The sequence below is a fragment of the Rhinoraja longicauda genome, chromosome 11 (genome assembly GCF_053455715.1).
Source record: "Rhinoraja longicauda isolate Sanriku21f chromosome 11, sRhiLon1.1, whole genome shotgun sequence".
NCBI lineage: Eukaryota > Metazoa > Chordata > Chondrichthyes > Rajiformes > Arhynchobatidae > Rhinoraja > Rhinoraja longicauda.
The window spans coordinates 43,223,897-43,238,728 of record NC_135963.1 but is presented as its reverse complement, the minus strand read 5'-3'; the positions used below and the strand labels follow the sequence as shown (position 1 = coordinate 43,238,728).

General features: G+C 41.3%; 1 protein-coding gene across 1 annotated transcript in view; it reads left to right on the top strand.

Annotated features, from left to right (window-relative positions):
* pde4ba (phosphodiesterase 4B, cAMP-specific a) overlaps positions 1–14,832 on the top strand; it is a 444,556-nt gene that overhangs the window by 67,294 nt on the left and 362,430 nt on the right. The gene's annotated exons all lie outside the window — the stretch shown is intronic.

Below are 14,832 nucleotides of genomic sequence, written 5' to 3'. Positions count from 1 at the left end.
TCTGACAGAGCTCCAAAGTTCCTCTATGAAGATGTGAGAACCTTTCAGAAGGACAACTATATCTGCAGCACTCCACCAATTAGGCCTTTATGGTAGAGTGGCCAGACGGAGGCCACTCCTTAGTAAAAGGCACATGGCAGCCCGATTGGAGTTTGCCAAAAGGCACCTAAAGGACTCTCAGACTCTGAGAAACATGATTCTCTGATTTGTTGAAACCAAGATTGAAATCTTTGGCCTGAATGCCAAGCGGCACCGGTCATCACCTGGCCAATACTATACCTACGGTGAAGTATAGTGATGGCAGCTTCATGCTGTGGGGATGTTTTTCAGTGGCAGGAACTGGGAGACTAATCAGGATCGAGGGAAAGATGAACGGAGCAAAGTACAGAGAGATCCTTGATGAAAACCTGCTCTAGAGTGTTCTGGACCTCAGACTGGGACGGAGGTTCACCTTCCAACAGGACAATGACCCTAAGCACACAACCAAGACAACGACCCTAAGCACACAGCCAAGGCAATGCAGGAGTGGCTTTGTGACAAGTCAGTGAATGTCCTTGAGTGGCCCAGCCAGAGCCTGGACTTGAACCCGATCGAACATCTCTGGAGGGACCTGAAAATAGCTGTGCATCAACGCTCCCCATCCAACCTGACAGAGCTTGAGAGGATTTGCAGAGAAGACTGGGAGAAATTACCCAAATACAGGTGTGTCAAGCTTGTAGCGTCATACCCAAGAAGACTTGAGGCTGTAATCGCTGCCAAAGTTGCCTCAACAAAGTACTGAGTAAAGGGTCTGAATACTTGTGTAAATGTGATATTTCAGTTATTTCTTTTTAATTACTTTGCAAACATTTCTAAACACCTGTTTTCACTTTTTTTATTATGGGGTATTGTGTGTAGATTGATTATTAAAAAAATAAAAATGAATCTATTTTAAAATAAGGTTGTAACGTAGCAAAATGTGGAAAAAGTGAAGGTGGCTGAATACTTTCTGAATACACTGTACAGTGTTTTCCCGCATTACAATGCCTGTCTTGCCGAGTTACTCCAGCATTTTGTGTCTGTCTTTCATATCTTCAGTTGGAAGAATTAACAAAACTAAGCTTCAGTTTAAAGGGTTTTGGAAAGTTCAATGGATTGAAGTTGGGGTGTGGCAATAATAAAGTTTTACTACTTGCAGTTTTGAAAATATAATTGTGATCCTGAAGTATAATACGATATTGTGCTTCCTCCATTAAGGGTTAATTGCTTGTTTATTTAACAATAAGTAAATGTCATACCCTTAACCTGCCTTGGAGCATCTGCAAAGACTATTCAAATCAGTTGGGTTAGGAACGGCTGCAAGTGCCACAATGAGCGCAATGTGTTGCTGGGAGCAGCAAACATGATCCCTTATTAAAGGGTGAGGGATTTTCTCCAGCTTTGGGATCTAGGGAGGAAATTTCCCGACCTTTTCTTAAACTGATCGGAGTAACTTTTTAATTTTTCCTTTAACCATGGTAAGATGGAACAGATGTGATTTGTCGTGCATCAGATTTGTGCTGCTGCAATAACTTGCAGACTTGCTGAATCATGTTTTATAGGCTAGCGCTGGCCATCTAATTCTGAGCTGCTGTCATTTAAGTAACAGTAAGAGCTGGATTTCAGTGCATGCATTGTGAAACATGGAAATTCCTAAATCTACTGACTGATCCAGAGAACACAATTAGTCTGTTTGCTCTGCGATTGGATTGTATATTTTAATAGTGGAGCCCTGTCTTGATGAGACAAGTTCAGTACAATGCTAGTGAGTCATCCATTAGGTCTTATTCTCAGGAACTTGCGGATTTGCATTGGAAATGATGGGGTTTTGGATTAGAAGGAAGAAACAAGGAACTTCAGTTGCTGGTTTACAAAAAAAAAAGATGGGGTTGGAGCAACTCAATGAGTCAGGCAGCATTTCTGGAGAACATGGATAGTTTTGGGTCGGGACCTCTTTTCAGACTTATTGAGGGGTGGAATAGAAAGCAGAAAGAGTAGAGAGATGGGGCATAGTCTGGCAGGTTATAGATGAGTGCATGAGGGGGGGATTGACGGGCAGAAGTTTGGACAAAGGTCAGATGAAAAGGTAGATGGTGTGAGACAAAACGATTGGAGAGTTGCGAATTGAAGGGCTAGAGAAAGGAATCTTGGTAGAGGTGGAGGAGAAATAGGAATGAGTCCGGGTGGGGAATGGGGTAGGGGAGGGGGGGGGGAGGGGAGAGAGAGATGGAGGGGGGTTTCAATTACCTACAATTGGAACATTCAACATTCGTGCCATTGGGTTGTAAGCTACCCAAGCAGAAGATGAGGTGTTGTTCTTCCAAAGGTAGAAGATAAATAGTTTAAAATATTTTCCCTTGAGAAGACTGTTAAATTATTGTTTTTAATTGTTTATAAGAGACCTTAATTATATTGTTTACAATGATTTTATTAATTTAATCGTTTTTAATTTCTGTTAATGTTAGGGCCTAGAAATTTGAATTTGGCAACTTGTACTGCTGGTAAAGCTGTGAGTGGAGTTTTGTTGCAAGTCAGATTTTTCAGTGGCATTTTGAGGATACTATTTCCTCACTGCCGTGTTGTTAATGCTGAGCTTTTGTTTCTGAAACTAATATGAGTGGGGGAGAAAGGCCGGCATGATCTAGCCCTCGGTTTTGTTCCCCTCCACTGCTGGAACATGTTTAAGCATTCAACCTCGAACTGGATGAAAGTTTACTTATACTGTTGGTTCTGAAGGTTCTGCGTTGAATAAAGCTCTGAATGGACATAGTTCCTTAACTTAAGACGAAGCTAAACTGACACTCTTATTTACAGGCCATGAATTGCCTTGGGTGGAAATAAGAAACTTACTGTTTAAGATGTCCCTTACACACAGAAGCATATTACATTATTTGCATTGACGTTTCTTAAATTTTTATCAAGGAAATCCCAAATACCCTCGACTATCAATGTAGAGCTGAGTTATTTGGGTGCACTTCCCCGCTAGTGTAACTTCAGCAAAATATCAACTTGTGTCTGAAGGAAACTGCACCAGGACATTAGGCATGGGAAACAGCAGATGTTTGTTTACAAAAAAAGGTAGTGCTTGAGTAACTCAGTGGGTCAGGCAACATAGATAAGTGATGTTTCGGGTCAGGACCCTTCATTTGAACTGATTGGAGAATAGAAGTGGGGGTGGGGACAAAGCCTGGCAAATGATAAGTGAATACATTTGAAGAGGGGTTTTGATTGGGGGCTTTGGATTGTTTGACAAATGCCCGAGATGAAAAGACAAAACGTGGGATAGAAGTGGGGTGAAATGTGAAGCCAGTTGAAGGAATATAGGTGGAAGGGGTCAGGAAGAATTAGGTACACATATAGGGTGGGGGGAAAGAGGGTGGGTGAAGAACAGGAGGGCGTTTGTAGCGTAGTTAGCTAAAATTGTAGAATTCAATGTTCATGGCAATGGGCTGTACGTTACCCAAGCAGAATATGAGGACATCATTAGTTTCAAATTTCTGGATGATGTGAAGTTGTAGTCATACAGCACGAAAACAGGCCCTGCAGCCCAACTTGTCCGTGCCAACCATGATACCCCATCTTAGCTAGTCCAATTTGCCTGTGTTGGGCCCATATCCCTCTTAACCTTTTCTTTCCATGGACAGTCCAAATGTCTTTTAAATGTTATTACTCTGCCTGCCTCAATGACTTCCTCTGGCTGCTCATTCCATTATATCCACGACTGTCTGTGTGAAAACGTTGCCGCTCAGGTTCCTGTTAATTCTTTCCCTCTCTATATGCCCTCTACTTCTGGATTTTCCCTACTCTGGGGAAAAAGACTCTGTGTTTACCCTGTCTGTTCCCCTAGTGATTATGTACACCTCTATAACATCATCATTCAGCTTTCTGTGCTCTGAATCATCTCTGCCCCCATCATCCAATGTGATTTGGAGTACAGCTACTTGTTTTATAGGTTTGGAGGATTAATTCTGAAGTGTTTTCTCTATTGAGTTTGGAGTTTCTCTCTTCCACTCTTTTTAATGCCTGATTAGGTCAGAAGTGAAATTCAAATACTTGCTACCTGGTAATACAGGCAGATGACAAATCTGCATATTATATGATAAAGAAATTTACTCTGCTATAGCTGAGCTATTTTTTTATTTTTAGACTTTGGACCCATTTGCATGAAAGTGGTTTCTATAAGAGCTGGATCTGCCCTGCTACCACATTACCACCAATGAAGTGGAGAGCAATATTTATCACAATTCTTATCACAGTTATCACAGCTAAAGACTGCATCAATATATTTTAACAATACACTGCCTGTGGTTTTTTTAGTGGTCGGCTGGTGATGATTTTACTTATCATAAAGTTTAACTATATAGTTTGTTGGTTAATAAATTTAGTTCTACACTGTTGCATTTGTGTTGGCCATTTTAATACATCTGTGTCTGGGGACCAACATTGATTAGTTACGATTTATATAGGTAACAATGCAACGATGAATAACATAGATACATAGACAATAGGTGCAGGAGTAGGCCATTCGGCCCTTCCAGCCAGCAGTCAATGTGATAATTGCTGATCATCCACAATCAGTACCCCGTTCCTGCCTTCTCCCCATACCCCTTGATTCTACTAGCCCTAAGAGCTCTATCTAACTCTCTTTTGAATGCATCCAGTGAATCGGCCTCCACTGCCTTCTGAGGCAGAGAATTCTACGAATTCACAACTCTGTGTGAAAAAGTTTTTCCTCACCTCAATTCTAAATGACCTACCCCTTATTCTTAAACCGTGGCCTCTGGTTCTGGACTCTCCAACATCGGGAACGTATTTCCTGCATCTAGTGTGTCCAGTCAATAGACAATAGACAATAGGTGCAGGAGTAGGCCATTCGGCCCTTCAAGCCAGTCCCTTAATAATTTTATATGTTTCTAGAAGATCCCTTCTCATCCTAAATTCTAGTGAATCCAAGCCCATTCTTTCATCATAGGACAGTCCCGCCATCCTGGGAATTAACCTAGTGAACCTACGCTGCACTCCCTCGATAGCAAGAATGTCCTTCCTCCATTTAGGAGACCAAAACTCCAACAATACTCCCACTGCCTGCTGTACCTCTATGCTTACTTTTAGTGACTGATGTACTAGGACACCCAGGTCTCATTGTACTTTCCCTTTTCCTAACCTGACACCATTCAGATAATAATCTGCCTTCCCGTTCTTGCCTCCAAAGTGGATAACCTCACATTTATCCACATTATATTGCATCTGCCACTCACCCAACCTGTCCAAGTCACTCTACATCCTCATTGCATCCTCTTCACAGTTCACACTGTCACCCAGCTTTGTGTCATCTGCAAATTTGCTAATGTTACTTTTAATTCCTTCATCTAAATCATTAATGTACATTGTAAATAGCTGCGGTCCCAGCACTGAGCCTTGCAGTACCCCACTAGTTACTGCTTGCCATTCTGAAAGGTGCCTGATAATTCCTACTTTTTGTTTCCTGTCTGCCAACCAATTTTCTATCCATGTCAATACCCTACCCCTAATACCATGTGCTCTAACTTTGCCCACTAATCTCCTGTGTGGGACCTTATCAAAGACTTTCTGAAAGTCCAGGTACACTACATCCACTGGCTTTCCCTTGTCCATTTTACTTGTTACATCCTCAAAAAATTCCAGAAGATTTGTCAAGCATAATTTCCCTTTCGTAAATCCATGCTGACGTGGACCGATTCTGCCACTGCTATCCAAATGCGCCGCTATTACATCTTTGATAAATGACTCCAGCATCTTCCCCACTATTGATGTCAGGCTAACTGGTTTATAATTCCCTGCTTTCTCTCTCCCTCCTTTCTTGAAAAGTGGGATAACATTAGCTACCCTCTAATCCACAGGAACTGATCCAGAATCTATAGAACATTAGAAAATGATCACCAATGTGTCCACGATTTCTAGAGCCACCTCCTTGAGTACCCAGGGATGCAGACCATCAGACCCTGGGGATTTATCAGCCTTCAGTCCCATCAGTCTACCCAACCATTTCCCTTCATGGCTATGAAGACTTTTAAGGAAGTATCTTCATAACGACTTAAGTTTCACCTTTCAAACATGAACAGCTCTCATCACAGTAGAACATATCCAATAATGTACCCACTATTCTAATTATAACCCCTCACAAACCTTTGTTCCAAATTAATACGTATAGCTATTTCTAAAATATGATAGAGTAATAATTACTAAAACGGATTTTGGAAACAGAAAATTAGGAGTCTGCTCCTTTTTAAGGCTGTTCTGCCATTTAATGCAATCAAGGCTGATCGTCTTTCTTAATACCATATTCCTGCTCTCTCCTGTTGCATTGTTGTGTTGAACCAAGTGCTCCTCATACACAAGCTCTGCCACCACTTGCATTAATTATTGATGTTTTATTCAATGAGTTACAGAAAAGGAAATGTATTTGATTTTATATTTCGTAGCGAACACCGTCTAATCACTCATTTCCATGTAACGTGCTATCTAAGTATTATGTGGTAGCTTTGATTAATGCACTGATACTACTAATTATTTACAACATGCACTTTAAATTTGATTGAGAAAAAGATCAAGTGTTTCTCTGAGGCATGTTCAGGTGTTATATCTGGACTTTCAGAAGGCCTTCGACAAGGTCCCACATAGGAGATTGGTGTACAAACTTAAAGCATATGGTATTGAGGGTTCAGTTTTGAGGTGGATAGAAAATTGGTTGGCGGACAGGAAGCAAAGAGTAGGAATAAACGGGTCCTTTTCGGAATGGCAGGCAGCGACTAGTGGGGTACCGCAAGGCTCAGTGCTTGGACCCCAGTTATTTACAGTGTATATTAATGATTTGGACGAGGGAATTGAATGCAACATCTCTAAGTTTGCGGATGACACGAAGCTGGGTGGCAGTGTTAGCTGCGAGGAGGATGCTAGGAGGCTGCAGAGTGACTTGGATAGATTAGTCGAGTGGGCAAATGCATGGCAGATGCAATATAATGTGGATAAATGTGAGGTTATCCACTTTGGCGGCAAGAACAGGAAAGCAGAGTATTACCTGAATGGTGACCGATTGGGAGAAGGGGAGATGCAACGTGACCTGGGTGTCATGGTGCACCAGTCATTGAAAGCAAGCATGCAGGTGCAGCAGGCAGTAAAGAAAGCGAATGGTATGTTGGCATTCATAGCAAGAGGATTTGAGTTTAGGAGCAGGGAGGTTCTGCTGCAGTTGGACAGGGCCTTGGTGAGATCGCACCTGGAGTATTGTGTGCAGTTTTGGTCTCCTAACCTGAGGAAAGACGTTCTTGCCTTAGAGGGAGTACAGAGAAGGTTCACCAGATTAATGCCTGGGATGGCGGGACTTGCATATGAGGAAAGACTGGATAGACTGGGCTTGTACTCGCTGGAATTTAGAAGACTGAGGGGGGATCTTATAGAAACATATAAAATTCTTAAGGGGTTGGAGAGGCTAGATGCGGGAAGATTGTTCCCGATGTTGGGGGAGTCCAGAACCAGGGGTCACAGCTTAAGGATAAGGGGGAAGTCTTTTAGAACCGAGATGAGAAAACCTTTCTTCACACAGAGAGTGGTGAGTCTGTGGAATTCTCTGCCACAGAAGGTAGTTGAGGCCAGTTCATTGGCTATATTTAAGAGGGAGTTAGATGTGGCCCTTTTTGCTAAAGGGATCAGTGGGTATGGAGAGAAGGCAGGTACAGGCTACTGAGCTGGATGATCAGCCATGATCATATTGAATGGCGGTGCAGGCTCGAAGGGCCGAATGGCCTACTCCTGCACCTATTTTCGATGTTTCTATGATAATGGACTATAACAATGAAGAGGTATTAGCCATTTTAGTCCAGGAGATTTTATGAGGGGTTTTAATATTGCAAGAACTGAACAAATGTCTTTGGATGATCCTTGCTAGGTGAAAAGTAAGGAGACTTCTAGATAGAACCCTGATGAATTCCATAGATAACTGAACAAAATGTCTATTAGTTGTGATAATTAGTACTGGATTGGAAATGCCTGATCTCCCATCATTACAAAGTTCTATATCATTTAAGTGCTGCTTATATTTTGGTTTTCTATAGAAATGTCTACATTATAAGTTATTGTTTTCAGTTCTTTAAGTAGTCCAGTGAAGGTGCAAAGAAGTTTCAAGAGTAGGGCAGTCATTGCACGCATTTCAGTGTTTGTGATGGTGTTTAAAAAACACAACTAGTTGTCATTCTCTTTGAAACTAGTGAAAGTCTAGTTTATTGGTTAACGTAGGAAGCTAGAGTTGTACAGTTGAGTATAGGGTTAACCTGCTGTGGAACAATATTGTCCATTTCCAGTCCTCGTAGCTTCCTGCAAGAAATTAAACTCCTGACATTTTTGCTGGATCTTTAACACCAGAAATGTTTCTCTTGGGTAAATCTTCCTCAGATTATATCAATAGGAACAAAACACAAATTTCACCTCCAGTCTTGCTGGTCAAACAAGTCGGTCTTATTTGCTCACTGAAAAATTAGCTTTTAAAGGGCTTCTATTCTTCCTCTTTGAGGTCAATGAATATCACGCATATAGAGGCTGCCTTGCGCGTTGAGCAGGCTTACCCTTGCATTCATCTGCTGCTTTCTGGCCTTGGCATTATTCCAGTCTATTGGCACACATCTCATAGTTTACTGCCACATTAGGAACGCCACCCAAATTCCATGCTCAACCAGAGAAGAATGCACATAACTTTCCTTCAGCCAATTCAGCAGACAGAGCAGACATTGGGATTTGCTAGACCTGGAGGCTTTCCCAAAGTTTACACATTCACAGATTTCATTTGGAGTACAATCTTTACAGAGACCTGCATGACAATTTGTTTCAGGAGAGCCGGACTTTGGACCTAGAGGGTCTTGGATCGCTAGAAACCTAGTTATACAGCAAGAAAACAGGCCATTTGGTGCAACACATTAGTATTAACCAGATTGCTTAACTGAGCTAAGACCACTTGCCTGAACTTTTTTAGATTTTTTAGATTTAGAGCTACAGCGCAGAAACAGGCCCTTCGACCCACCGGGTCCGTGCCGCCCAGCGATCCCCGCACACTAACCTATCCTACACCCACAAGGGACAATTTTTGCATTTGCCCAGCCAATTAACCTACATACCTGTAGGTCTTTGGAGTGTGGGAGGAAACCGAAGTTCTCGGAGAAGACCCACGCAGGTCACGGGGAGAACATACAAACTCCGCCCGTAGTCAGGATCAACCCTGAGTCTCCGGCGCTGCATTCGCTGTAAGGCAGCAACTCTACCAATGCGCCACCGAGCCGCCCCCATCCTTCCAAATCGTGTCTTTCTATGTCCCTGTCCAAGTGTCTTTATAATGTCATAATTGTACCTGCCTCTACTGTTCTACTGTCTACTCTAACAATACCTCTCATAATTTTATATACCTATATATCAGGTCTCCCCTCAACCAATGGCATTCCAGAGAAAATAATCCAAATCTGTCCAGTCTCTCCCTGTGGCTAAGACCCTCAATCGAGGCAGCATTTTGGTAAACCACCTCTGCACCCTTTCCAAAGTGTCCACGTCCTTCCAGTAATGGGGCGACTAGAACTGCATGAAATAATCCAAATGCGGCCGAACCAAAGACCTGTAATAGTTGAGCAAGCAACTGTTGTCATCCCCAGAGACATCCACAATCTATGTACATTTTACAAAAAAATGGAAAATCATTTTTTAAAAGTCTGAAGTAATTCAGTTTTGTCTGAAGGTGTTGAATTAAAGGTAGTTTAGAAACAAATTTGGAATTGTTCTTTTAAAAAAAAAAAAATGAAATTGGGAAGGTTGTTAGAGTGGCTAATGAGATCTTTCTTCAGTTTTATAAACATTTGTAGTCAGCACAAAAAAAATTATTGTTGCATTAAACTATACTAGTTATGCCATATCTGGAGTACTGCAAACATTTCTGGACTTTTTCCTGTATTTACAACATTTTAAAAATGTGTCAATAGACAGATTTAAGGTGATTTGCAAAGTACCAACCACTTAAATGAGGAAGGACAAATTTGGACTTCATGTTATGATTTAAAATGGACTTTCTGAAAGGATGGTGAAAGAAGTTCAAATGATAATAAGTAAAAGAGAGTGGATAACATTTTGGAAGGGATACAGTGCACTGCGTGAAGAGCCTGCCAATAGAATTAATTAGATAACTGATTGAATGGGCCAGCAGAGGCCAAATGGGCTGAATGTTCCTCTACTGATTGTTAATTATACAACATATTGTATGTCCCTTCTGCCAGCTTCTGCTGCCCCCTGGAGAAAAATGCAGAGGTTCGTTATCTCAAGCAAAATTGTTACTCATTATCTCAAAATGGTGCCCTTTTCATTCTAGATATTTGTGCCTGTGATCGATGTCCTTAGAATCTAGTTTTCTTTTTAAAGAATCGACAAGATGTCACACACAAGTTTGGCACACAACCAGACTAGTAGTGTGTGTGTGTTTGGGGGTGGGGAGGAAATGCTCGGTGCTGGTTGTAATAAATTGCTTCTTACTCATGGTTTCTGTGAATGCAATCTGTCCTCTGAGGCAAGGACAAAGTCCAATGCAATTGTTACAAGGATTTCATATTCTTGTACTTCAGCTCCCTTAAAATAAAGGCTTTTGTACCATTAGTCTTCCTAATTGCTTGCAAAACCTGCACATTAAATTACTGCATTGAACTCTATCTGCCATTTTATTGCCCAGTTGCTAAATATGTCCATATGGTTTTGCAGATTGTGTCCCCGTCACGATTATTTTTTGCACTCAGCTTTGTATCATCAACAAATTGCTATTTATAAGTCATTTATGTAGTTTGTAAATAGTAACAGCTTTATCTCTGCTGTTGGGATTCGCATGACAGTACACAGCCTGTCATTCTGAAAATAGTTTGCATTATTCCTGGTATCTTTATCTATTATATTAGGTTCCTTGCAACATTTTGTGTGGCATTTCATTGAATGCCTTTGGAAAATCCATAAAGAACGCATTAACTCTTTAACAAAAAACAAATGGCTGGAGGAACCTGACGAATCAGGCAATATCAGTGGAGGGAAATGGACAGATGATGTTTCAGGTCAGAACTGTTCAGTTTGCAGAGGATCCTGACCTGAAATATCATCTGTCCATTTCCCTCCACAGATGCTGCCTGACCTGCTGAGTTCCTCCAGCATTTTGTTTTTTCCTCAAGTTTCCAGCATCTGCAGTATCCTGTGTCTACATTCCCTCTCTACCTGTGTTGTTAGTTATATCCTTAATTTAAAAAAATCTCTCAGAGCAAATACTTTTTCTTAGCGTCCTGTTGCTGTCTGCATGTGAATGCATTCCAAGATTTCCAGGTCAACTGCTAAGTAATTTGCTAATTTTTACTCTCTCCATAAACAGTGAAGCTGTACTTGCGAAACAAATGCCTGTACATGCAAGGCAATTTTTGCCAAATCCAAAATGCATTTGGGTTGTTACACTCTAGCAAAGTATCTCCAGAAATACATTCATAATAACCACTATTTGTTCCGGAAGGTTGCAAGGATATGGAAGATGATATATTGGTCCTCAAGCTTGCATTGAGTCTTGTTATGGCGGGCCCAGTCAGAAAAGTCGGAGTGGGAGATGGATGGTGACATAAAGTGCTCGGTAACTGGAAACTCAGGATCAATCCTGTGGACTGAATGCAGATGTTCCTCATCGTGATCACTCAAGTGCAAATACATTGTGTTACTGCTTCACGCAGAAGGACTGTTTGAGTTTCTGGATGATGGGAGTGGAGGAGGTGGAAGGATAATGGAGCATCTCCTTCTGTTCATGGGAAAATGCCATAAGACAGGAAACATTTAGTGAGGCAACTGTGGAGTCATTTGGGAAGTGATCCCTTCATAATTCTGAAAGATGAGATGGTGAGGTTGGGAACTGGACTGGCAGGGAGGGAAATAAGGATCAGGGAACTCAGTTTCCCACTTCACTGCCATTGTCCCTTCTTCTGGATAGAACAGTCTGTTCTGTTCCAATGAGACACTTGGAAAAGCCCCTCTGAATTGAACTATTTGATCAAATGTTGTTGATGTGAGCTCATTGCAACGAGTACTGGTAAAGGGCCTCAGTGGATAGAATTGAGGAATTGTAAAGGTAAGAAGACAAGAATGGGAGTTATCTACAAGCCCCCAAACAGTATCCGGAGATAGGATGCAAGTTGGAACAAGAATTAAAATTGGCATGTAACAAAGGTAATGCCACTGGTTATGGGAGATTTCAATATGCAGGTAGACTGGGAAAACCAAGTTGGTTCTGGACTCCAAGAATGGGAGTTTGTAGAGTGCCTCTGAGATGGATTCTTAGAGCAGCTTGCAGTGGAGCCTACTGGAGAAAAGGCAATTCTAGATTTAGTGTTGTCCAATGAACCAGAATAAGGGAACTCAAGGTAAAGGAACCGCTAGGAGGTAGTGACCATAATATGCTAAGTTTTAATCTACAATTTGAGAGGGAGAAGGTTAAATCAGAAGTGTCAGTGTTGTAGTTGAACAAAGGGGACTACAAAGGCATGAGAGAGGAGCTGGCCAAGGTCGACTGGAAAAGGATCCTAGCAGGAATGACAGTGGAACAGCAATGGCAGGAATTTCTGGGCATAATTCAGAAGATGCAGGATCATTTCATTCCAAAGAAGAAGAAAGATTCTAAGGGGAGTAGGAAGCAACCGTGGCTGACAAGGGAAGGTAGGGATGGAATAAAACTAAAAGAAAAGATGTATAACATAGCAAAGAGTAGCGGGAAGCCAGAAGATTGGGAAACTTTCAAAGGACAACAGGAGGTAACCAAAAGGGCAATACAGGCTGAAAAGATGAGGTATGAGGGTAAGCTGGCCAAGAATATAGAGAAGGATAATAAAAGGTTCTTTACGTATGTTAAGAGAAAAAGATTATTAAAGACAAATGTGGGTCCCTTGAAGGCAGAAACAGGTAAAATTATTATGGGGAACAAGGAAATGGCCGAAGAGTTGAACAGGTGCTTTCGTTCTGTCTTCACTAAGGAAGACACAATCAATCTCCCAGATGCACTAGAGGACAGAGGATCTCGGGAGACAGAGGAATTGATAGAAATTTGCATTAGGTGAGAAATAGTATTGGGTAGACTGATGGGACCGAAGGCTGATAAATCCCCAGGGCCTGATGATCTGCCTCCCAGGGTACTCAAGGAGGTGGCTCTCGAAATCGTGGATGCATTGGTGATCATTTTCCAATGTTCTATAGATTCAGAATCAGTTCCTGTGGATTGGGGAGTAGCTAATGTTATCCCACTTTTAAAGAAAGGAACGAGAGAGAAAACGGGGAATTATAGACCAGTTAGCCTGACATCAGTGGTGGGGAAGATGCTGGAGTCAATTATTAAGGAGGTAATAACGGTGCATTTGGATAGCGGTAAAAGGATTGGTCCAAGTCAGCATTAATTTATGAAGGGGAAATCCTGCTTGACTAATCTTCTGGAATTTTTTGAGGATGTGACAAGTAAAATGGATGAAGGAAATCCAGTGGATGTAGTGTATCTGGACTTTCAGAAAGCTTTTGATAAGGTCCCACACAGGAGATTAGTGGGTAAAATTAGAGCACATGGTATTGGGGGTTGGGTATTGACATGGATAAAGAATTGGTTGGCAGACAGGAAACAAAGAGTAGGAATAAACCGGTCCCTGTCAGAATGGCAGGCAGTGGTGAGTGGAATGTAAACATGCAGGTACAGCAGGCAGTGAAGAAAGTTAATGGCATGTTGGCCTTCATAATGAGAGGATTTGAGTATAAGAGTAAAGAGATACAGGGCCCTGGTGAGACCACATCTGGAGTATTGTGTGCAGTTTTGGTCTCCTAATTTGAGGAAGGGCATCCTTGCTATTGAGTCAGTGCAGCGTAGGTTCATGAGGTTAATCCCTGGAATGGAGGGACTGTCATATGAGGAAAGACTGGGGTTGTATTCACTGGAGTTTCGAAGGATGAGAGGGTATCTTATAGAGACGTATAAGTTTACAAAAGGACTAGACAAGCTAGATGCAGGAAAAATGTTCCAATGTTGGGGGAGTCCAGAACAAGGGGCCACAGTCTAAGAATAAAGGGGAGGCCATTTAAAACTGAGATGGGGAAAAACGTTTTCACCCAGAGAGTTGTAAATTTGTGGAAATCTCTGCCACAGAAGCATAGAGGCCAATCCACTGGATGAAGTTAAAAGAGAGTTAGATAGATTGCTTAGGGCTGGCGGAATCAAGGGATATGGGGAGAAGGCCGGCACAGGTTACTGATTGTGGATGATCAGCCATGATCACAATGAATGGCGGTGCTGGCTCAAAGGGCCAAATGGCCTCCTCCTGCACCTATTTTCTATGTTTAAGACACCATAAATAATTAGAATTGGATATGAGAACTTTCTTTGCATATTTTTTACAGCACCAATTGGAACATCTGAATATCAGAACTCTAACATTACAAAAGATCATAAAGAATATTACTGAGGAGACAACAATCTGCATGCTTATTAACACAAAGCTTTAAAAAAAAGAATTATCTGAAAAAATTATTTAATAAGCAAGTAAAATGGGGAGGAATATTAAATATTGATGTAAAATTTAAAGCAGCTGTGTTTATGATTAATGTGTTGTTTTCAATTAGAAATCCACAGTCACTGATTATATTTAAATATATATTTATTTATTAAAATATTTTAGAATGATTTTGTCTTCCCTAATGTCTCAAAATTAATGTGTAAATATTAAACCTTAATATGAATAATTGCAGCCATTTTATTCTGATTTATTT